At 40.5% G+C, this 22,587-nt stretch overlaps 1 protein-coding gene and 1 long non-coding RNA gene across 8 annotated transcripts in view; one reads left to right on the top strand and one right to left on the bottom strand.

Annotated features, from left to right (window-relative positions):
- The window catches only part of EYA1 (EYA transcriptional coactivator and phosphatase 1), a 274,443-nt gene that overhangs the window by 236,064 nt on the left and 15,792 nt on the right, over positions 1–22,587 (top strand). The window lies entirely within an intron of this gene.
- Positions 2,294–22,587, bottom strand: part of LOC116149638 (uncharacterized) — a 144,204-nt gene continuing 123,910 nt past the window's right edge. Inside the window, exons 10-12 of the long non-coding RNA XR_004133250.2 lie at positions 10,559–10,724; positions 6,141–6,283; positions 2,294–3,257 (exon numbers count right to left, since the gene is read on the bottom strand). This is a non-coding gene — a long non-coding RNA (uncharacterized LOC116149638). The remainder of the gene's footprint in view (positions 3,258–6,140; positions 6,284–10,558; positions 10,725–22,587) is intronic.

Raw genomic sequence — 22,587 nt, 5'->3', positions numbered from 1 at the left:
TTCATCTGCAGTGAAACTACTCGCAGACGAATTGGCAACTTCCAGTGCAATAAAATTATTTAAGTGTGCTTCATTTTTTCCCCATTCCTTAGTGAAATATTTATTTTTACACTTAGGGTGAAATACAAAAATGTTCTGCATTTTCAAGTGCTTGCTTTCTTTAAGGAGATTACATGTAAGGCATTACTATTTTTAAAGGTAGAATTAGTCCATATAAGTGACAAACTCAGAATTGCCTTTAGAAAAGCTTAATAATCATACTTATTTTCAAAAGCTGTTTCTGATTTATGGTTGTGATTCATTTCATAAGAGAACAGCACCAAAAAATTTCGTATTTCACTGGTACGTTAAAATTCCTTTCCCGTGTTTCCATTTGTTTCCAATGACACAGACTGGGCTGATATTTTGTCTTGGGTACAACCTGGTTACTCTTATTGATGTTAATAAGTGTTAATAGTACCCATCAAGAAGAAATTAGTAGTAATTTTCTATTGTTTTTAAACTCTGCCTTCTTAAAGCGCCAAAGCTTCTCTGTACAGTGCCAGGACTGTGTGGTGGAAAGTGAGAACTTGGGCAAAGTAGTAACTTGGTATAATGTAGAGAGAAAAACTGCCTGCCTCCATTTTGATGGGATATAACCAGATTTTTATTTGTTTACTGACTTATTCAACACTGGACTATAAAGGGAGAAGATCTGAAATAAGAGTAAATAATAAAAGTTCTAGTTTAGATATGTAGAGAATGCAGTTTTTTCATAAGCCCAAATTTAAAACAACAACTAGGGACATCTGCATAGATATTGTGATATCAGATCTATTCTTGGCATGAGGACTCTTTCTTATAACTAAAGTAGAAAAGAGAATGAAGGTCTAATTCAGCCAAATGTAAAAATCAATCACGGAAAATTATTTAAGCTTGTAACCATGCAAAAGTTGATTTTAAGCTATTTTATTTGAGAATAATATTAAGGTGTCAGCAAAAGGACAAATGAAAGGTTCACTTAGCCTCTGTCTTTGGAAATGGTTTACTTGCTCTAGATTTTGCACAATATTTTAAAAATAAATTGGTTTGTAGACTTATTTAAATCTTTCATTTCATATTTTTGTAACTCAAATCTGAGACTGGCCATAGCAAATGTTAGTTTCTTTCACGATAAAAAGTAAAGTTGTTTCTGGGGGAAAATAAATGTATGAGCGTAGTATTCTTTAGAAAACCAAAATTATCTCATCAGGCAAAAATGATGTGGTAATGCCTGATTTCACACTCCAATTAGCAATGTGCTGTGGTAAGGGACATAAATATTTTAATATATTTTAATTACATGTTTTTAGCATTTTAAGGTCTATAGGACATGTAATTTCAAGGAGATTAACAACCTATTGGTTAGCATGAAGTGTGATTTCTGAACTCTAATTGTTGACATTTGGCCTCTTTTTTTTTTTTTAAATCTTAACTTTTTGCCAGCACCTCTGTATAATTTGGTTAGTTCACAGCTGTGGCTTAAAAGAGATTCTGAATAATGAAATACACTATGAGGAGCTTCCAGGGACAGTCCTTGTGTTATCAGAGTACTAAACTTCAAAGTCTTAAGGCTTAAAATGGTTTTAACAATATTATTTAGGAAATTTTGGATATGATTTTTGCAATTTAGAAATATCCTAGTTGTGCTCCAAGACATAAAGAAGTGAACCATTTTTAGTTTTAAAAGTCCTATTTGTCACCTCGCGTGGTGACAGTTTTTAACAAAAGCAATCACAGTTTGAAGTAATTCTGTTGACACTTCTGGAAAAAATAAATAAAAAGGAGAAAGCTTGGTTTTTTGAACCGTTAAAAATGTGTGACTGTTTGACTTGTGAAGGGAGATGAGTGACAGGAAGACACAATTATCAGAGGAAATAATATTCCACACCCTCACCCCCACCCACACCCCCAGAGGAGGGTTTAGACTCGAGATCCTGGGTGCACTCCTGCCTTTCTTGTTTCCACATCTGACTATTCCCTGCATATCATTTTATCAAAAGATCTCCGTGTGCAATCCAATGGTGCTTATATGGAAGTTATTTTTTTATGAATCACAGTACAACATTGGAGGCTTTTTTCAGGTTCTTTAGTAAAGTCTGCCTCTTTCTAACTTAATGGGGAAAGAGCTCTTTCTGTTGGATTTTTATTGAAAGGTAATCTGCAAGCAGAGGAAAGGCCTTCTGAATATGATAATGTTTCAATGTAACTTGCCGCTGGATCTCCTGATGGATGTTTAAAGGAAAATATTTCATCAAGATGGATATAAGTCTAATGAAAAATAAGGCGCACACTTATATTGAATTTTCTCTTTCCGTCTGGTGTTAATGTCATGTCACTGGCGTCATGGTTACCATCCTAACTGGTGTTACCAACATGGTGGCCTCCAGGAGCCTGCTCTCAGGCCGCAGGGTCAGGGTTGGGAAGTATCAAGTGGAAAGCTGCCTTCAGCTCTCTCCTTCACAATCCTAGTACCTCGGTTAGTTGGGACAGACCAGAGGATTCTTTGGTGTCAGGCTTTACCACGTAAATATGCAGCCCTTTCTTGGGCCTTTGATATGGAGACTCCTGTCCCAGCTCTGATTTTTAAAAGCACATACTTTTTGTAGCTCCTCGTTTTCATATTTTCTATGCAGAAAGTGTCTGAGACCAAAGGCTCTGGTCTCAATAGACCGGGGTTTGATGAGTCAAAGGCCAAGGAAATAATCGTGTTGCATTTTCGCCTCTAGTAACCAGAAATGTCAGAGAGTAAGTGTTCAGCCTGTTGCCCATCAAATTGGCAGAGACTTAAAATCAGTGATACGGTCTACTGTGTAGTAAGACGACACTTGTGTGCATTGCTGAGGAGGGTATAAATTAGTACAGGTTTTCAGAAGAGTAGCTTGATGACACGTATTCAGGATCCTAGTATGTTGATCCTGTTACTCAGCAATTTCACTTTTAGCTTCTATTCCAAGAAAGGAGTTGTAGGCAGAGAACTTATACAATAGTAATAAACATTTATTGAACTTGTCCTCAGTGCTTTCCGTGCATTATTCCACTTAGTGCTCTGGCATTTCTGTGACGGGAGCACTGTTCTCTCCACTTTATGGAATAGCCAAGAGAAGCTTAGAGGGCCACACCGCTACTGAGCAGCAGGTTCAAGCTCAGGGCCAGTGCTTTCTAGGCCACGCAATCCCACGCTGTTGTCTCCTGCATGATGTCTTTTACCTCTAACATGGAGAAATATTTTAAACATCCTAAAATAGATGAATAGTGATTCATGATACATCCTCGCTGAAAATTGTTTTAGGATTGCCTATTAAACATAGGGAAAATAGTCATGGTCCATGTCAAGTTTCAAAATAGGCTGAACAGTGTATTTAATGTAATACAGTGTAGCTTTAATGTTAAAGTTTATGGCCCATATTCTGAAAGGCTACATATTGTGTGAGTCCAACCACTGGACATTCTGGAAAAGGCAAAACTGTGGATCTGCTGGCTGCCAGGGGTTAGGGATAGAGACGGATGAATTAGGTGGAACACAGAGGATATTTAGGACAGTGAAACTATTGTGTATGATACTACAGTGGTGGATGCATGTCACTGTACATTTGTCCAAACCCATAGAACGTAGTACACTGAGAGTGAACCCTAACGTAAACTACAATGTGTCAGTATCGTTTCACTGATTGTACCAAGTGCACCACTCTGGTGTGAGACGTTGATAGTAGAAGGCGTTATATATGTATGGAAGCACTGGGTGTGTAGGAAATCTCTATATTTTCTGGCCAATTTTGCTATAAACCTAATATATCTTTAAAAAGTAAAGTTTATTAATTTTGTGTAAATTATGGCATATTAAAAAATTGGAGGGAAATATATTTTTAAAAGCTACCATTATGTAACTTTAAGTTTAAAACTATGCAGTCTCACTACTATATATAAAATAGGTAAACAAGGTCCTACTGTATAGCACAGGGAACTATATTCAATACCTTGTAATACCCTATATATATAGGCTATTACATATATATATACACACATACACACAGTAGGACCTTGCTTACCTATTTTATATACAGTAGTTAGACTGCATATATATATATATGAATGACTGAATCACCCTGCTGTACACCAGAAGTTAACGTAACAATATAAACCAACTATACTTCAATTAAAAAAATAAGTATAAATAAATAAATGAAAATAAGCCATCTGAAAAATAAGTTGTACAATATGATTCTGATTTTAACATCTGTGACTTATTGAAAAATAACTGGAGGTAAATATCTTAAAATGTTGCGGTTTGGATGGCGGGGTTATAAAATACTGTTTCTCTGTGATGCTCCAAAACTGAGATGCTCGGTAGCATTTTATAATCTCTCTACCTCTGCCTGTCATCCAATAGTCCATATATATCTGTCGAGTAACTGCTAAGTGTCAGGCACAGTTCTAGATGCTAAGGATGCAGCAGTGATTGAGTCAAGGTTATTCCCTTCATGGAGCTGGCACACTGGAGGGGAAGGAGGAAATAAACACTATGTAAGTAAAATAATTTCAGGTAGAGATAAGTGCTAGGAAGAAAATCAAAGAATGATTGGATAAGAGAGGTTGTGGAGTGGGGCATCTTTAGTTGAGATGTTCAGAAAGGCATCTCTGAGGAAAGGACATTTGTGAAGAAATCAGGAAGTTGGGAGGAAGCAGCTGGAACAGCAGGAAGGCATTCTGGAAGGGGAATGGCCTGTGCAAAGGCCCTGCAGTAAGAATGAATTTTGCTCATTCAGGAAATAAAAAGATCATCCATGTGGTTGGGGCAGAGTGAATGAGGGGAAAGTGATAGGGTCCAGTTGTGCAGGGCCTTGTAGACTGTGGTAAAGAAGTTGGGTTTGTTTCTTTGGGTTTTTTCCCCCTCTAATCACATTGGGAAGGCTTTGAACAGTGTTAAGCATGAACATGATAGGCTAGTGTTTATACTTGGAAAAGATCAGCCTGGTTATCATATGAGGAATAAGGCAAAAGTGAAACCCATGAGACCAATTAGGAGATGGTTGCTTTGGGCTGAGGCTGCGGCAGTTCCAAACATGGTGAAAAGTCGCAGAATTTACAGTATAATTTGGTAGAAGCATGGACAGAATCTGCTAATAGATCAGATGTGGGTTGACGAAATGAAAACAGGTAAGACTGAGAGTTTGCACAGGGACCAGAGGTGGAGAGATGGGTGGTATGTGGAGAGGGAGCAACTGAAACAGAGAAGTCCTTGTGGGGCAAGAGAGGGTGGGATCCAGAAGCCAGGTTCCAGTGCTGGGCGTCGGTAGGAAGGCAGGCAGAAGCTCCGGGTATAGATGCAGGCAGGTGGCTGGGTTCGGTAGTGGAAGAAGAGGCTTCCTCCCCGCAGAAATACCTACCGTACTGTGTTACAACTTTCTGTCTACTTTCTGTCCCCCACTAGGGAGCCCCTTGAGGGCAGGGACCATGACTTTTCCACTTGAAGCCTAAGCAGTTAACACCAGGTTTGGTCCACAGAAGACTCTCCTATGTCTCTTTTATTTTTACCAAATGTTTTAAAGTAATTGTCTACAGTGAGTACTACTATTTTGATAATTTGCAAACATTCACTTTATAAAAGTAAATGACTAAATTCAGTCCTAAAAATAATTGAAATTGTCCAAGATGTTAAATTTTGATGTTATCCTTTTTTAAGTGGTATTTTCAAAATCCTTAGTGACAAAACACAATTCAAGAGGTATGATATAAAATGATACACAGCGTAGGTCCACTTTTAAGTTTAAAAAAAAAAAAGTATATCTATCCAAAAGAAGGTAAAAGATTTTTGACATTAAAAATGTTATGAAAAATAATTCCTATAATAAGAAAAGGATTTATCTCTGAAGAGCGGGATAATACTATCATGAACTAAACTAAGTTTTCTTTATATTTTTATTTTCTATAGTTAATAATTCTTATAATTAGAAAATTGTTGAATAATCATGACTCAGCTGTTCCAACTGGACTGAAAGCTCTCTGTGTTCTCTTACAGTTCTAGGGGTACCAGAGGTTGAATTCACAAATTTGTTTATTCTTAAAGGACCTCTCTGTGCCTCAGTTTCTTAGCTGTAAAATTGGATGATGAGGGTACCCACCTCCTAGTGTCAGTGTGAGGATTCCATCCATGACTACCCGTTCGGTGCATAGATCGAGCCCCGGAACACAGAAGCAGTGAGAGAGTCTGATCTGCTGTTATGGTTTATGGAGTATCTTTGATGCAACACACTGGACAGTAGGCCTGTGGGGGAGGGAGGGGAGTGACTTAGGGAGTGGTTAGGGAGTGAAGGGCGAGACAATGAGTGGTTTGCTGCCAAAATTTCCGTGTAGAATTCCAACAGAAATCATACCAGAAAAACGACACCAGCAAAAGCTCTGCCAGTGTTCAGCTGGCAAATACAAATAGTTGCAGACACATCACAAAGCGCTCCTCTCCTTTCCTTCCTCCCACCCCCGGTTCCACAAGGGGAGGTTTGCTTTCAGCAGTTAAATAGCTGCTGTACCTGCTTCCATCACCCCGTGCCTTGCTGTCCCTTCGTAGAAAACGAGGATGCTGGCTTCGTGTGGAAAGGACACGCGTGCCTTCGGGTGTGCTGGTCTGTTTTCCTTCCCTCGTCCTCGTCCAGCCTTGCGTGTGGAAGGACGGCTCGTGGAGCTCGGTGTCTGCAGTAGGGGGCAGAGACTTGCCGTGTGGGAGGTGACATCAGAGGGGAGGGGGCAGCAGGCTTTAGGCAAGCTCTTCTCACGTCAGTCCAAAGCACTGACTTCGATTCTGTCAACACTGTGAAGTCAGTCTTATCTCCAGTTTACACATGTGGGCAATTGAAGTGATTTTTGCCCAAAGCCACTTGGTTAGGTGATGGTAAAGCTAAGGTGGGAACAGGGGTTTCCTCTTCCAAATATCACTGCACAAACCTCTCCAGCTGGGTCCCATGACCCGGCTGTTTCTATAAAGGAAGTAGCAGCATCTCGGTGCCGACACATGCTGCTGTAATAGAGCAGACCCAGTAACGGAACGCGTTTCCTCGGGTGTATTATCCGTTAGCTTTGTTTCTCACTGCGACTTACAAACAGTGGTTGCTCAAGCAGCCTAAAATCTGTTTTGGGAAGGTTTGGAGATAACTGGATAGGTAGATAGGCTGTCAGATAGATGACAGACACGTGCACATGTCATTGTTGAGTAGACAAAAATATTATTTTAGCTGCCTCTATCTACATAACAGAGAAGAAAACTACAGTGCTATAAATGCACTCCTGCTCACTCTGTTCTGGACACTCTGCTTGGCACTGAGGAGAAGAGATGAAACATGATCACCGCCCTCAAAGAGCCAAGATGGGAGGTGGAGACAGAAAAGCAAAAGAACAGCTATATCGCAGTGTATTTCCACAGTGATGGAGACACCTGAGGACATTGGTACGGTCCAAAGGCAGGATGGGGGAGAGGTGGCAGGGCTGCGAGGGCAGGAGAAATGCTCCCCCTGGATGTCACCTTGGCATGAGAGAGCATGGCATTTAGGAACAGAGTTTGAGTAGACAGAAAGCACAGAGCCCCTGCAGAGCAGTTGTGAGGTAAGAGGACAGAAAGGGAGTCAAGAGCCCGATCATGAAAGGCTTTGTACCCTCTGCTAAGGAGGTTGAATGTCATATTGAATGCCGAGGGTAACCATTAAAGGATATTTGGCGTTGCTAAGGAGATGAATTGTAGCATGAAGTCACAGGTGTCAGCAGGTGAGAAGTCACCAGGGTTTTGTATGGTTGTGGGAACAGTATGGGGGCAGATGGGAAAGCTCTTAAGAAAGTCATCTGGAGAGGAAGGGGGACGATATCCAATGCAGCGAACTGAGAGGTTAGAATCTTAGTTTCTGGCTTGAGCAATAAGGTAGAGCTAGAAAACCCGGGACACTTAGCTGGCTTTGGAAGGAAGATGCTGAATTCGGTTTTCTGCTGTTGAGCTTGAAGTGTTTTGAGCAGCAGGCGGACTCCAGCAGTGCAGCAGGTCTGAAGCTCAGCAGCGGGAGTTTGAAGTCATCACCCATGAAATTGGTTACGGTTTCCCAGGAAGAACATATTGAATGAACAAGAAAAGTTCTCTCAGAGCAGGGGTCCCTGTGTGAGATTTTTGTTTGGAAACACCAAATCTCAAAGTATATTGAAGATCCCTGATTCAGAAAATGAAATAACGTATGAAAAGCAGAGTGGTCATTCTAGCACACTGATAATTCACCTGCCCGTGAACGTATCTTCCTGGTTGTACCCTAGTCTCTTACAATGTTTTTTATTGAGGCTTAATTGATGTACATTATTATGTAAGTTTCAAGTGTGCAACAGAGTGAGTCATAGTTTTTAAAGGTGATATCTCATGTATGGTTATTATAAAATATTGGCTTTGTTCTGTGGATGAAGTAGCTGGGAGACCACATGGTCTGAGGAAAGAGTGAATGCTTGAGATATGCAGCAACCTGAGTTCGAGCCTCGCTTACACTCATGTGTGACCTTGACATATCAAACCTGGCGGGTTTCAGAGATGGCCCTGCGGTGTGGTGCAGTCAGGAGATAAGGTTATCTGGGGCCCCCCACCCAGTCCCCGGCACAAGGTGGGCCTCGGTATACAGGATGCCTTCCCATCTTGCTGAATAGCAGTGCCGCTTCAGTTTTCACATAATCGGCTGCGTGGCCGTCAGTTTATTTAAAAATCCTGAGAAGCTGACCTGTTGGAGTCACATATGACAGCCTTTTTGTTTAGATTCTTGATTTTGACAGGTGCTCACTAATCTTCAACCTAGGAGAGAGTCACTACTTTCTAAAGCCAGACTTTCCTCGGTTACCTTCATAGGAAGTTTGCTCAGTCGAGAATTTTTTTTTTTCCTCAAATTGACTAGTGCAAGAGAAAGCCTGTAACTTCAGCTTCTCCAAAATGTGTTTCAGTGGCAGTCCCTGGAGTTTTCTTCCGTTTCGGGCAGTTACAATGGAGCCTCTATCTGGGCTCAGCCAGTCCAGTATGCGAACGGCATTTCTAAGGAAACACTTTCCAAAGCCTGGATTCTTCTTGTGGCTAATTGCGTGCTACGCCTTTGTAAAGCAGGTAGAGGGCCGAGGCCGGCAGAGAAGATGCTGGTTTTTGATCAACATTATTTTGTGATTTTTGTTTGCCTCTTCGGAAATAATGGACTGGGAATCATCTTTGGGTATTGATGTTTTGTCCAAAAGTTATAAGTTAAATCTCAAGATGGCATCCCTTTTCATTGGTGGGCACTGTTTTAAACACATATTCATGAAGTCCTACTGGACTTGCAGATAAGATGTTTGTACTAAGCAAAAAATAAGTAGCTTAGAAAATTAAGTGCTGAAAGGTAGTTTTTAGCATGTATGTAATAAGAAGGTGTAGAGGTGAGGTGAAATAATATTTTCTCTTTTTAAAATAGTAATTATAATCTTTACTTTCTTTAACATATAAGGGACATTACTTAAATTCTAAATGGCAAAAATGAATAATTCACTGTACTTGCAAGCATGTACCTATTGAAATATTCGTGAACCAAGTCACCCCATAACTGATGAAGGCCTTAAGGAAATTGATAAGGGCTTCCCAAAATCCAAGGGAAAATTTAAAACTTTATATATGAGTTAAGAAACATGAATTTTGTAAAACTTTTTAAGAGTGACAGTAAACAAGATGAAGCTATTCTTATTCTCAAGGACCTTAAAGTCATGTAAGCTCAGAGTAAGGAGGAGTGCTCAGAAAGATGAGGGGACATTGAAACTGCCACAAAGGATTAACAGGAATCAACAGAGCTGTGTGGGTTGGGCCTTAGAGAAGAGTGTTCTAAGCAGAAGGTAAATAGTGAACAAGGCTCCAAGATTTGGGTGATTAAAAATGTCAGTGAAGGGAAGTACTAACATAGCCTAAGGAGATAAATGAATCTCATGAATCCAAGTGTGTTCATCACCACAGTCATTCACTTAAACATTTATTAAGCAGTGACTGTGCTGTGTACAAAGATGCTTAAAATGTTAATAAATAAAAAACTAATGAAGGTCGATTATTTTAGATGCTTAAAATAGAATTGTAAGGAAGGTTGACAGTTGTTGCCCTACTTAACAGTCCAAGAAAATATTGGAGACTATCAGCCATTGCTTAGTTAAAAGAAATGTGAGACATGAATAATGTGGAATAGTATACAGCAATTTAAAAGGTAATACAGATGACTCGTTGATATAAAAAGATCTTTATTACATATTATTGCTACAAAACATGGATCTAGTTTGTCCTGCTTTTTTGGTTTGCATCCCCTACTAAAATTTAAACTCTATAAAAACCATGAGGAACTTTGGTTAATTAGGTGAGTGAATAGGACTAGGAAGGATGACAGAAGAATTTTAACAGTGGTTACTTCTGAGGGATGGAATTGAAGGTTATTTCTTTTATATATTTTTGTTTTGCATGAATTCTCTACATGAGTATGTATCATTTTGTACTCAGACAAAATAATAGATTTATTTTCATAAAACTACTCACTTTTTAACGCTGTGTCAACAAAATGCAATCATGTTAGCAGTTAGTTTCTGCTTGGGTCATCCATCTTTTCACATGAAATTCTGTCAGTCACACAATCTGGAACTTTCCATTCAGTATCCTCCATGTGCTGGGTCCACATAGAAAAGGAAGAGGCAGAACTAGGGTCCTATTTAGAAGATGAATAGAGAGAAAAGGACACATGAAAAGTTCTCTCCTCCTTCAAAGAATGTGTTACATGGTGGGATGCACTGAAGTGATCTGTGTAAGTCTTCATTTCCCTGTCCATCAAATGTAGAGTTTAAGGGAGGATTGGAAATAGCATGTAATACAAGTGCCTGACACAGAGTAGGCTCTTAGTCAATGTTGCTTCTGTTATTCAGACAGTGAGTTCCAGAGCAGACATCAGGGTTGGAAAAAAGAATCCAATAAAAGCTTGAAAGAGGAACGTTGCCTTAACAGGAGAGGGAGGAGAGTGAAGGTATTCCAGCCAGCAATAGACACAGCATTGTCTGGTGAAAGAGGGGAGTGGAGTGGAAGCCAGGCTGATGGAGACCAGCCAGCCAGGAGCACGTGATCCTTGTGATGGGCAGTGAGGGATTCCCATTGGATGGGCAAAGTGAAGGTTCATTCTAGAAGCCCGCTCACATTGGAATGTACTCAATGTTTCCAATTTAATTTTTCCAAAGCATCTATTGATCACCTCCTGGTTAAAAGGCAGAAACAGATAGACAGAAATAGAAGTGAAATGTATTACCTGCTCCCAAGAGGTGAATCCTTCCCAGTGGAAATTGTTTCCTGGGAGAGCAAAACCTGCTTTGAGAAAACTGCATTTGATGGTGATTAATGCACTGGCTGGGTTGCAAGGAGAAAGCCTAGAAGCACGAGGAATCCCACGTTCTGTTCCCATGGCTTTGCAAGAATTCTAGTTCTTTCCCTGAGAGAAAATCACCGTGACATTCATTTGTCCTCTCTCTCTCCAGCCCCTCCCTGTGTTCACGAAGCCTTCCTGGCAATATCTGCTTCTCATTTATGTTTGTATGCTCAGTGTCTGGTCTGTAAATAGGTGGCCAGGCATCATTAGTTGAATACATGACATAACAAAGGAAAGGATACAGGATGCGCACCCTGTGTGTTTTCTAAAGGTATTTCCACAGCTGATATACAACACAGATAATGTTAATGCTTATTAGTGGTGTATCTTCTAGTATTTTCCTGAATAATATATGAACTACCAAAACATATTATTTGTTGCTTGAAATGGTTAATTCACGGGGAAAGGGGTGGCGGTGGTTTTCTAAGGAGTGAGAATGAGTATGAACAGAATATTTCCTTAGTCTTCCTCTCAGGCACCCACTCACCCCTGCTTCCCTATTGACCCCCAGAGGTTTGGGGCGCACCAGAGCTGCCCTTCGGGGGGAAATTTATCAGATAGGACAGTTCACACCAAAGTAGTGGAGCTTAAGTAATGTACCCTTACCTGAATTCTTTGTCTTATAAAAGAAGATTTAAGAGGGATGACTTCGGGGGTGGAATTTCAGACCCACCGATACTTGGAAGAGAAGAGAGAGCTTTTTAAGTAAGAAAGTGCCCCCTCAGAGGTCCCCACTCCCCTACAAGGGGCTGACAGTGAGGGAAGGTGATGATGGAACCTTCCTGAAGCTCACAGGGAACCTATTTTTTTTTAAAGTGCCCGTGTCCGGTTCTGCATACTTTTCTCTCTGGAGTCAGCAATAATTATACGGCAGAGGAAATCGGCTTGGGGAATTTTTATTAACTTGTTAACTAAAAATGTTATTCTGAGCTACACATTCTTTTATACAAAATTGAGTATTTATGACCACTGTCAAGCCGTCTGGCTGTATAAGTTAACCAAAATTAATTAATTGATCTCTTTTAAACTTTCAGATTTCACTCCCTACCCTTACAAAAAAAAGAGCCACTTACAAAAACCAATTATGTTGAAATATTTCTTTAAAAATTGTATTGACGTATGGTTGGCAGTTCAAAAAAGGTGAATCAATAAGATATGGTAATAGACTGGAACTTTTGTTGCAAATATTGAATTTTAGAGTGTAAAATTGTTTCAGAAAAAAGGTCTCTCAAAATATGACCTATTTAATATTACAGATTTAATTCCTTGGTTTGTATGGGATCAAAATGGAAATGTTCTGTGTAAATTTAAATGTCTAGCTAAATGCTCTGTGTATAAATTAGTATGTGATTCATTTTCTTCAAATGGCAATGAGGGTTAAAAGAAAGTGATGGCAGAAAAGGATAAAAGGTTTCCTGGTTTGGGTATGTTTCTGTGCTTTGGGGCAGCAGGTTGGCAATAAAAAGAATGATTTTTACGAGAATGTGATTATTCACAGCAAGGCTAGAGTTGGTGTCACTATGAAAAATTCTTCTCTGGTAGATACTCTCAGCAGGAATAATAGATCTAAAAGAAAGGGAACAGGAGTTACAAAGAACATTGTGGCCAGTGACAAATTACGTTTGCAAAATAATGGGCAAACCCTTGGAAAATTGAGAAATCAGTTCAGTAGTAAATCAAAGGCTTATTCTTAAGAGTAGTTCTGACTTGACATTCAAAAGAATAACATTTGTTTAGATATGTGCTGTTTCCTTTTTTTTAAGATTCTGAATTATTATTTTGTACATTGTCAGCCTTTAATCTTTTGTCTTACTATTTTATTTTAAATTAGGTGATACAATTAAAATGTCTGACATTTTAATGAATAACTATAATATAATTTGACACATTATCAAACACTAATGCACTGCCCTATTTTGTATTTAAAGTTATGCAACATTTTCACTGATATCTGTGCAAATTTGTAAAATGCCATATCTTCTTAAATTAGCTGAATTATAAGTGAAGTTATGTACTTGGGCTGAAGCTTTTTGTGTATAATACCATGTGGCAGGGGTATAGAATGCCCTGAAATATATTGTGCTATTGCACAAAATATAACTTAATAAAAGACAAATCTGGTAGCGTTAGATATTAGGTATTCACTGCATATCTTTTCATTCACTGGGTACTTCTTATTCACTGTAGTTTTTTTAATTCACTGCATACTTTTTAAAAGTAAATTGTGTTGATATTTGATCAGATATAATATCTGCCATAATTATCAATTAAATAAATCTGTTACTTTTAGAGACATAGTGTTGAACAATTTTAAATCAGCCCATTCTATTTTAAAAACTTATTTTCAATTCTTTCTGGCTTTCATTAATAAGCATTTCTTTTTCTCACCCTTAAGTTGAGAGTGTAAATAAAGACAGATGTAGTCATATAACCATGTAAACAAAGTTATTTATGGTTAGAAAAAAAGGAACTCCAAGCAGAGAGAAACTAGTATTTTTTTATTAACACTGTACCACTCACTAAGAAGGAACTATCTTCATGTAATTTCTTTCAGGTTCTTTGAATGACATGGTACAGTGGTATCCTCATGACATCTTACTTTTAATGAGTACATTTTAAAAGGAATAAATATTATAAGAAAATATTAAGAATTTTAAATCATGTTTTCATCTTTAATTATTATAAGAAGCTTGAGAGTCCTATAAATTTTTTATTTAGTGATCTTAAATATTACTACAGTTTTGAACACATACAAAAACATAGCTTAAGCACTTTAACTTATCTTTTGCCTTAATATGCCATCTTCAGATACCTTCAATAAAGATTTTATTCTCTGAATATTTTATGAATATTCATCTACACAGAATCAGATTGAAAGGGCTAATTAATATCTTACCTTTGTTGAAACTGCTGTAATTCAAACTTGGGTTTTGCATACAGGTACCTAGGTTTTCTAGCTAACATAAACATGATTCTAGTAAAATATCTCTTGCGTTTAGATAATTCCTACAGGTTATTATAACTTTAAATATATTAAAATACTGCTTTTCTAAGTAAGAAACAATAATTACAAACAGCATATGTCTCCACACGTTACATCTTATTACCAAATCTCAAAAATAGACGTTAACATTCTCTCATCAGTTTCTGAGATTTGAAAGTCTGTTTTAATTTTATTTTTCCTAGTAGTTTATAGTCGTGTCGTCTGATTCCTATTTAAACAGATAGGGATATTTAAATATTGACTTATAACACGTATTGGCACCAATGCTGTGCCTGAGTAAATAGTTTTAAAGTGGGAATTTAAAGATAAATTTGCCCAAGTATATTTTAATTCCTTAACTTGTGTTTCTCAAACTGTCAAACAGAATGAGGCAGATTTCAAAAACTCCCTTTGTTCTTGATCTCCTGTGCCTTAGCCATGGGTAATCTGCACCCTTTCTTTTGCAAGGAAGGATTGGCGGTAGGAAAGCAAGGGTGACCAGGTGTGCCCTGGACAGGCATGACTGGACCTGCTTCCTCCAAGCGCTAGAGTCTTGGGGCTGCGACCCACACACCCCTCCTTCCAGGTGGCCCACGCCATAGGCTTGTCGCCAGTCCAACAAGGCAGTCCCAGGGTCACAGCAGGGCTGTGGGTCTTCCCTGCATCCATCTGAAAGTGCAGTGAGGGTTTTGACACACCTTTAGAAAGTACCCTGCAAGCGTATTATTCCCCATCACTAAGTATAAACACACAGCACGTTGACTAGACAGCCTCCTTTTTACAGAGCGAAACAGGCAAGTAAAACCCTGGTTTCTGCGAATTTACTACCTCATGGACAGACTTTTTTTTCATTGAAATATAGTTGATTTACAATGTTGTATTAGTTTCAGGTGTACAGCAGTGATTCAGTTATTTATATTATATATATTATATATGTTTTTTTCAGATTCTTTTCCATTATAGGTAATTACAAGATACTGAATATAGTTCTCTGTGCTACACAGTGCGGACAGAAATTCTTAACCACAGAGATCGACGCACTGAATCTAATTGTCAGCGAATTAGAAGCAGGGTTCTGCACCTCTTTCCCACCAATTAGCTTGTTTGACCACTCCTTCCCCTACTAGAACTTCTGAATCACAGAGATTCTCTGGGGATGATCCATTTCCCCTTGTTTTTCCAGTGAAGTTATACAAATATCTAGGCAGTCAGGAGTTATTTCCAAAAGCTGCCATGGAAATCACTGCTTTAAAACCTCTGTCACTCAAACACTGGACACCCTGTGATGCCTTCTGTACAATGTAGATTTTCTCTGAGAAAGAGGGTAGTGTGGGGAGATCTGCAGCGGGATGTTTCTCCCTCTCTTTTTTTTTTTTTTTCTTTTTCTTTTTAAAGTGCTGCTATCAAAACAAAGCTTTGTGTGGATTGTCTCTAACATACTGGAAATACTCCTGTCTAATTAAACATTTTCATGTTTAGGGCTAAAAGGAAAACTTCTTTCTAGTAACTTGTAGAGGTAACAAGCCAGTGTCTGTATGTTTGGAGGGGAGGTCAGAGCAGTAAATGTAATTGCTTGGTGACAGACAGGAGGGGACTGAGAGCCCCCCCGGATCCTTTCCTCGGGCTGGCCAACTCCAGCGGGTCTCAACAGTCATGTGGATGTGGAGACAATGAAAATAATTCTTTCTCTGGTGACTATTTCTCCTTCCATTTTTACTTTGTAAAAGAAAGGCTTGAAACAATTAGTTGGCAGTATGGTGTTAGTTTTCTCATGGTTAATTTGAGAAATGGAGCAAATAGAGCTCCAGTCAGCAGAACTGGGGCTTTATGTAACTCAACTTCTCCAAAGATGGGTCTGTAACATTTTTATATTGTTCCCTTTCATAACACGTGGGCTGCCTCGCAGTCTTCTAAGAGTCTCTGTTTATTCGGAGACTGCAGGTTTACTTGGAGTTTATGGTTCTAGTGTCAGGTTCAGAGGCCTCGTGCCCTGACCTGCTGGCTGTGACATCACTGGGCCTGGCACAGACAAGAAGACCCGTTGTGACTGCCTTAATTCTTTTTATTAATTTTTCCTCCACAAACCTGAATGATATGGTGTATTTTGACATAATTATGGCCCAAGTGAAAGGCTTGGGGGGTGGGGTGGGGGTGTACAACCACTACAGTATCAAAGCAGGATAAATATTTGCAGAAAGCTTCTGCCATAACTTAATATTTTGCATATGAGCCCCCGTACAAAATCAGAGTTATTCCCGGGGCTGGGTCCAAAAGAACATGTCTGGGGCCCGGCCCTGAAAGGCCAGAGAGGATGATGGATCAGAAAAAGGTCAGTGTGAGTCGCAGTGCCAAGAATAATGACAGAAGGGACCAAAAAGGCAGAATAACAGTGCAACCGGAGTTCTGGGAGAGACGGTGCCTTGGCCGCTCGGCCTTGAGAGCGTAGCCGGGGTGGCTTCCTTCACGCTCCCACCACCAGGCCTGGTATTTGGCTGCTTTGTGTGTTGGCAGATTTCCCCAGCCTTGCATGGGAGCGTTTTATAGTCCAGCCCCACGGGTGCTGAGATGTCTGCGCACTGAGGGCCAGTGGTGACTGCAGCTTGCTGATTTTATTTATCTCACAGCTCTGTCGGTGAAGTACAGGCCATGGAACATAACAGGGCAAGCTCTGGTTGCTTGGTCTGTGGTGCTTATTGAAGGGTGATCACAGAAGCCTGTCAAGTGGAACAGAGTCTGCAGGCTGGTACTGGTGGGTCCGTGTCATGTCTCTCTGATCCTCCCCAGCTGCCCTAGTTCAGCTACCGTGACTCTGGTCAGATCCTTGTTCCTGGGCTTCCTATTAGGACACGCTGTGTCAGAGTCGCTCCGCACCTCCACTCACACTGCCTACAGCCATGCTCTGTACCCCTCCACCCCAGGAAATGCCTGATTGCCACAGTGGCTCTCCCAGAGTTTCTCTCCGAAGTGCCAATCATTTGAAGCCCTGGTGGAGAAAGGAAGGGCTGGGGCTTATACTGGAGGATGGGAGGGGAGAAACGGACCATGGTGACAAACACTGTACACAGGTGGGAGTGGGGCAGATGAAGGGGAGGATGCAGGCTGGGGTCCGCTAAACTCAGAACAAGTGACAAGCCACAAAGGGCCTGGGTGCTGGCCCCCACATGGAGTGGGCAGTTGTCCACGCTGTGTGGCATTGAGGGGTGCTGGGAAGAAATGGTGAATGGCAGTCAGAGACCTGTATGGTATCTTGGCACTTCAGTTATTTAACTTTTCTGAGTCTTCATACTTGTACCTATAAAATGGGTGATAATGTGAAATGCTATTTTGTCTTCAACATAAGTAACAGTAATTCAACTCAACAAGAGATGGGAGTCTGTGTAAGAGACCCTAGGGCCTGCCTCTGCAGGAACTCCTCAGACTTGTAATAAATGACCCTTATTGAAGTTGTTCGCCATGAGTTTGAGAGGAGGAGGAAGATGCTCTTCAAGGCATATGGAGCGTCAGTATAGGCTCTTTAGTCATTGCGTGCCAGCGAGGGGTGCAGCCCTGGTGCTTTAGAACTTCTGAAAAGGGAGAAACTCATCTTGGGAGGGAAACAGTGGCCCAACCCTTTGGCAATAGCTCATGGGGTTAATCATGACATTTTCTTAGTAAAGGACATTGACAACTTTGCCTAGCACTCTTCCTTAGCATCTCTTTGTGAGATGTGAATATATGTGAAAACTGGTTAAAGAAGATATTAATGATATACTTCTAGCTTTGGCTTGACACAGAGCCTTTATACAAAAATGTTGGTTCTGACATCCCTTTTGAGAGCCATGAAAAAAAAATAACTCTTTGCCCACCTCTTGATCCCTTTCCAGCACCCACACCAATTCTCACATCTCTCATTTTCGGGGTAAAAGAAACTATATTTAGGAACCTTCCCTCTCACCTCTGGGATCTGTTCATAACCCCACAGAGTCCCTTTGCATCTCTAAGGCTAGGGTATTTCCTAGAGAGAAGGTTGGCTTGCCTTCCTTCCCCCATTCCTACCCACAGCCATTCAGAAGTAGAGGACCAGCACTGAGAGTCTAGGATCAAAGAGCTATGCTTTGCTTGTTACCACAGCTTCGGTGAATGTGCACCATCTCTTGTCATCCACTGAATATCTCTGTTGGAGTCCTTTCATCACAAAGGCAGCAACATGAACAGTGGGCCAGGCTGTCCCTCCTGATCTAGCAAAATACCATTTCAGTTTTTCGGACCTCTGCAACCCTCTTGGACTAAACAGATTTCCACTACTTAGCAAGAGGATATTCCTTTGGGTTCCAGGAAGAGACTGTGGCATTTCCCACAACTGCAATTAATTTATCACATACGTGGTTAGTTAATTAGCTTCTGTCTTTCCTGCTAAGCTGTAAGTGCCCTGAGGGCAGGGAACGATCACTTGATGCTACTTTCAAGGCAAAGCCAGCTCCTCACTGTCACCTGCTGGCCCACATGACTCCTCCCCTCCTGCCTCAGGGCCTTTGAACTTGCTCTTCCCTTGGCCTGCAGAGCTCTTTCCCAGACACCTTCACAGCCTGCATATTCCCCTCACCTGCTGTCTTTTTCTCCTTAGCACTTACCCTGTCTAACAGATTGTACATTTTGCATATTCTCTTGCTTGGGTATCTCTCCCAACTAGAATGTGAATTCCAAGATGGTAAGGATTTTTGTGTTCAGTGGTGGGTCCTTAGCATCTAGAACAGTACCCAGAACATAGCTGCCCCTTAATGAATAATCAGACACATGAATGAGTAAATGGCCACCTTTCTAAGCAAAGGCACCTGTCAGCCAGCTTGGATGGGTGTTGAGTGCAGCATCTACCAGGAGTACTTTCTGCCCCGAGTCTGACACCCAAACAGGTTAGGGGTCCTTTGGGCATTTCAAGCTTCAACAGGACAGATTACTGCGTGAAATTTGCTGAACTGGCTGAACTGGCGGTGGTGGCCCCTGTGTGGGTGCTCTGCCGAGACTTGGATTCGGTGATGACTTGAACTCTTTAAAACCCTACCACATACTTTTTGGAAGTTTATTTCAAAAGTACATTTTCAGCACATTCAGTCTTTCTGGAATAAAAACTTATTTTCTCGTGGGCTCCTGTATGTTCCGCACTCTGTGCATGAAGCACCAGATTAGGGTTTTTAGGAATATATTTGGCACCTGAGACTGTAGAAAGCTTCCATTTTTGTCCTCTGAGTCTCTCAATTCTTCCACTGGGGCTTTGCTCTTTTGCTGCTTCTGTTGTTCCGATGGGTCCGGGGCCCCTTTTGCTCCCCCTCCCCCAAGTTCTCTAATTGTCTGGGTTTGTAACGAATGCAGAAACTAAAAACAACCAACTATAGAAAGCAAAAATGAGAACCTAAAATGAGGCTCTTAGGAAGACAGACAAAAAGCTAGATGGCTTCTGAAAAGTAGGAGAAGGTGGGGGATGGGGGTCTCAGCCCCATGGTGGGGACAGTTTCAGGATGTCAGAATGCAGAGACCCACCATTTCTAACATGGGCGCAGATGCATTTAGTACAGGTGCACACATCACACGGCTCTGCTGAGACAGGAAATGGTATTTTGGTATCTTAATATTCTCCATTCTTTGAGGAATTAAAGTTTTTAATAGGTCACCATCAAAATCGTGATATCCTAGTTTTTCATTAATTTTTTTAAAAAAATACACAACTTTATTTCCCAAGACATTTTTGCCATTATTTGTAAACTCATACAAAGACTTAGCGGTGATGAAGATTTAGGATATATCTTGTCAAAGGACTGTGCAACAGAATACTTGTCTATTGTGAGGTGAGAGGAACACCAACTCCAAAAGCACATTTTCCATAGACATTTTAATGATTTAATTCCTAAAAGCACTACTCAGGCCCTTTAAAATGTTCTTGATTTTTGAATCTATTTTGATTAAAATGTTTCTATGCGGAGGAGGGTATAGCTCAGTGGTAGTGTGTGCTTAGCGTGCATGAGGTCCTGGGTTCAATCCCCAGTACCTCCATTAAACACACACACACACACACACACACACACACACACACACACACACACAGACCTAATTACCTCCCCCCCCCAAAAAAAGTAATTTTTTAAAAAACTTTAAATAAATCGTTCTACAAAAATTCTGCTGAAGATGGGGGAGGGAGGATTTCCTTGTGGCCACCACACCAAACTTCGCTTTAATCAGATCACTGTGAAGTGAGTTTGGTATCTGCAGGTAAAAAGCTAGAAGCTGTTGACCCTTAATTAGAGCAAACCCAGATACTGAACAATACTTCAAATGAGGACCTCAGCCTGGGAGCAAAAAGCCTTAGCTAAAGCTGGCAGGAGAAAACAAATACCGGATGTGGCCGGACAATAGGAAGCCTGGACTCACCCCCAGCCCTGGGAAGATAAGGCTTGTCTGTTAGTGATGGAGATTATCGACTGCATCAGCTTAAGAAAAGCCTCTTAACACCTTGCTTTTCCAAAGAATTCTTCCCATCCCAAGAGTTAGCCACACAACTTTAGGTCGGCTCTGATTCCTTGAATTAAATTCTTGTTAATGTATCCTTTCTAATTCCTCAGCTTCCTCCTCCCCTCTGTTCTTTCTCCCAAAGGAGGAAACTCCTCCACTGCGGTGCTGTGGCTTTGTTTCTTTGAAGGGGGTACACTTTTTTGCATTTGTTTGCATTGTACACTAGCCCTGCACCCCGAAACAGCCTTTTACTGACATGGCTTAGAATAGAAACTTAGGATTTAGTAATTTTTTAAACCCAGAAGTACGTTGTTGAAAAGACACAACTATCATTCATCTTCCGAATTACGATTAAATTAATAACTGAGAAATTCCCAAACATGTTTTCCAGGAATGACCTGTATTTAAACGCCTGTGAGGCCTCCTGGACTTCTCTTCCTTTTCAGTTATCTGGGGTTATGGACCTCAGGAGAGCAGGGGAGGGTTACAAGGTCAAAGTCTTTTCCTCCTTGGAACTTGCTGCTTGCTGGGAGAGGGTTGCCTGGAAAATAGATGCTTTAGAGAAGAGGTTGGGGGGTCACAATTTTAATTCTGTTAAAGCAACAGCTGGTTTGAGTTTCTTTCCACTTCTATCTCCTGCTCCCTTCCTCACAAATCCATGGAGAGCAAAGAATTTGTTCAGAAGGTACCGACAAAATAAAAATACACCTTTTATTACGGCGGTGCTTTACCTGTGTTATCTTTGTTACAAGTTGTATGTTAAGCACTCAGGGGATAGGCTAGATTTTATAAAATGAACTACAGAGTAAAGATGACCAGAGCTTTAGTCAGAAGAACCTTTTACAATACAGGATGCAGGCCTGCAAATTTCTTCAAATATTTTTTAACTAAAACTTTTCATGGAAATAAGTGTCATAAAGCCCTCTGGGGTGTCTGGAGGCTGACTGCAAAAAGAAGGATCATGACTAAAATATTCACGCATGCCAAGTGCATGTTACTTGTTTCTGGACTGGAGACCTTGTCTCCACGTTAGTATGCGTTCGTCTGTTCAACAAGTGTTTATAGAGTGTCTGCTCTTCCCGTAAAGATGCTCGGGGCTGGGGACCCAGCAGTAAGATGTGGGGTGCTTCTGTGTCCGCATGTTCATAACCGTGAAACTGTCCAGCAGGGCTTCAGCCCACAATCACACCTTCTATTCTAAGTAGTTTACCCGCAGTTTGGGATTTAAAAATCAGGTCTGTTCAAATCACATTATTGTCTAATCAACTCAGAAATCCAGTATTTTAAATGAGTGTGTAATAACAGTGAAACAGCAGGAAAAAGAAGAGTAAAAAAGTTTTTAAAATGGTAAAAATAAATATGTTTGATTATTTTTATTTAGGTTGTGAAGTCATCTCCCATGCTTTTTTCCAACACACACAGAGAGAGAAAGAGAGAGAGAGAGAGAGAGAGAGAGAGAGAGAGAGAGAGAGAGAGAGAGAATGAATGAATAAAACCTGCATCTCTCAAATCAATGGCAAACCAGTAACAGATTTTCTGGTCCGGGCTCCTCCGCACGCTGGCCTCAGGCTGTGTTGGTGTGTGGCTCGACAGCAATCAAAGGTCATAATTTCATTGGCAGTTAGCATCAGGTTTAATTTTTCTAGCATGTTAGATTTACCGAAATGTCTGGTTTCAGTTATGCTTCGGCACTGA

Source organism: Camelus dromedarius, chromosome 30 (assembly GCF_036321535.1).
Source record: "Camelus dromedarius isolate mCamDro1 chromosome 30, mCamDro1.pat, whole genome shotgun sequence".
NCBI classification, from domain to species: Eukaryota; Metazoa; Chordata; class Mammalia; order Artiodactyla; family Camelidae; genus Camelus; species Camelus dromedarius.
This window is presented reverse-complemented; position numbering and strand designations above follow the sequence as displayed.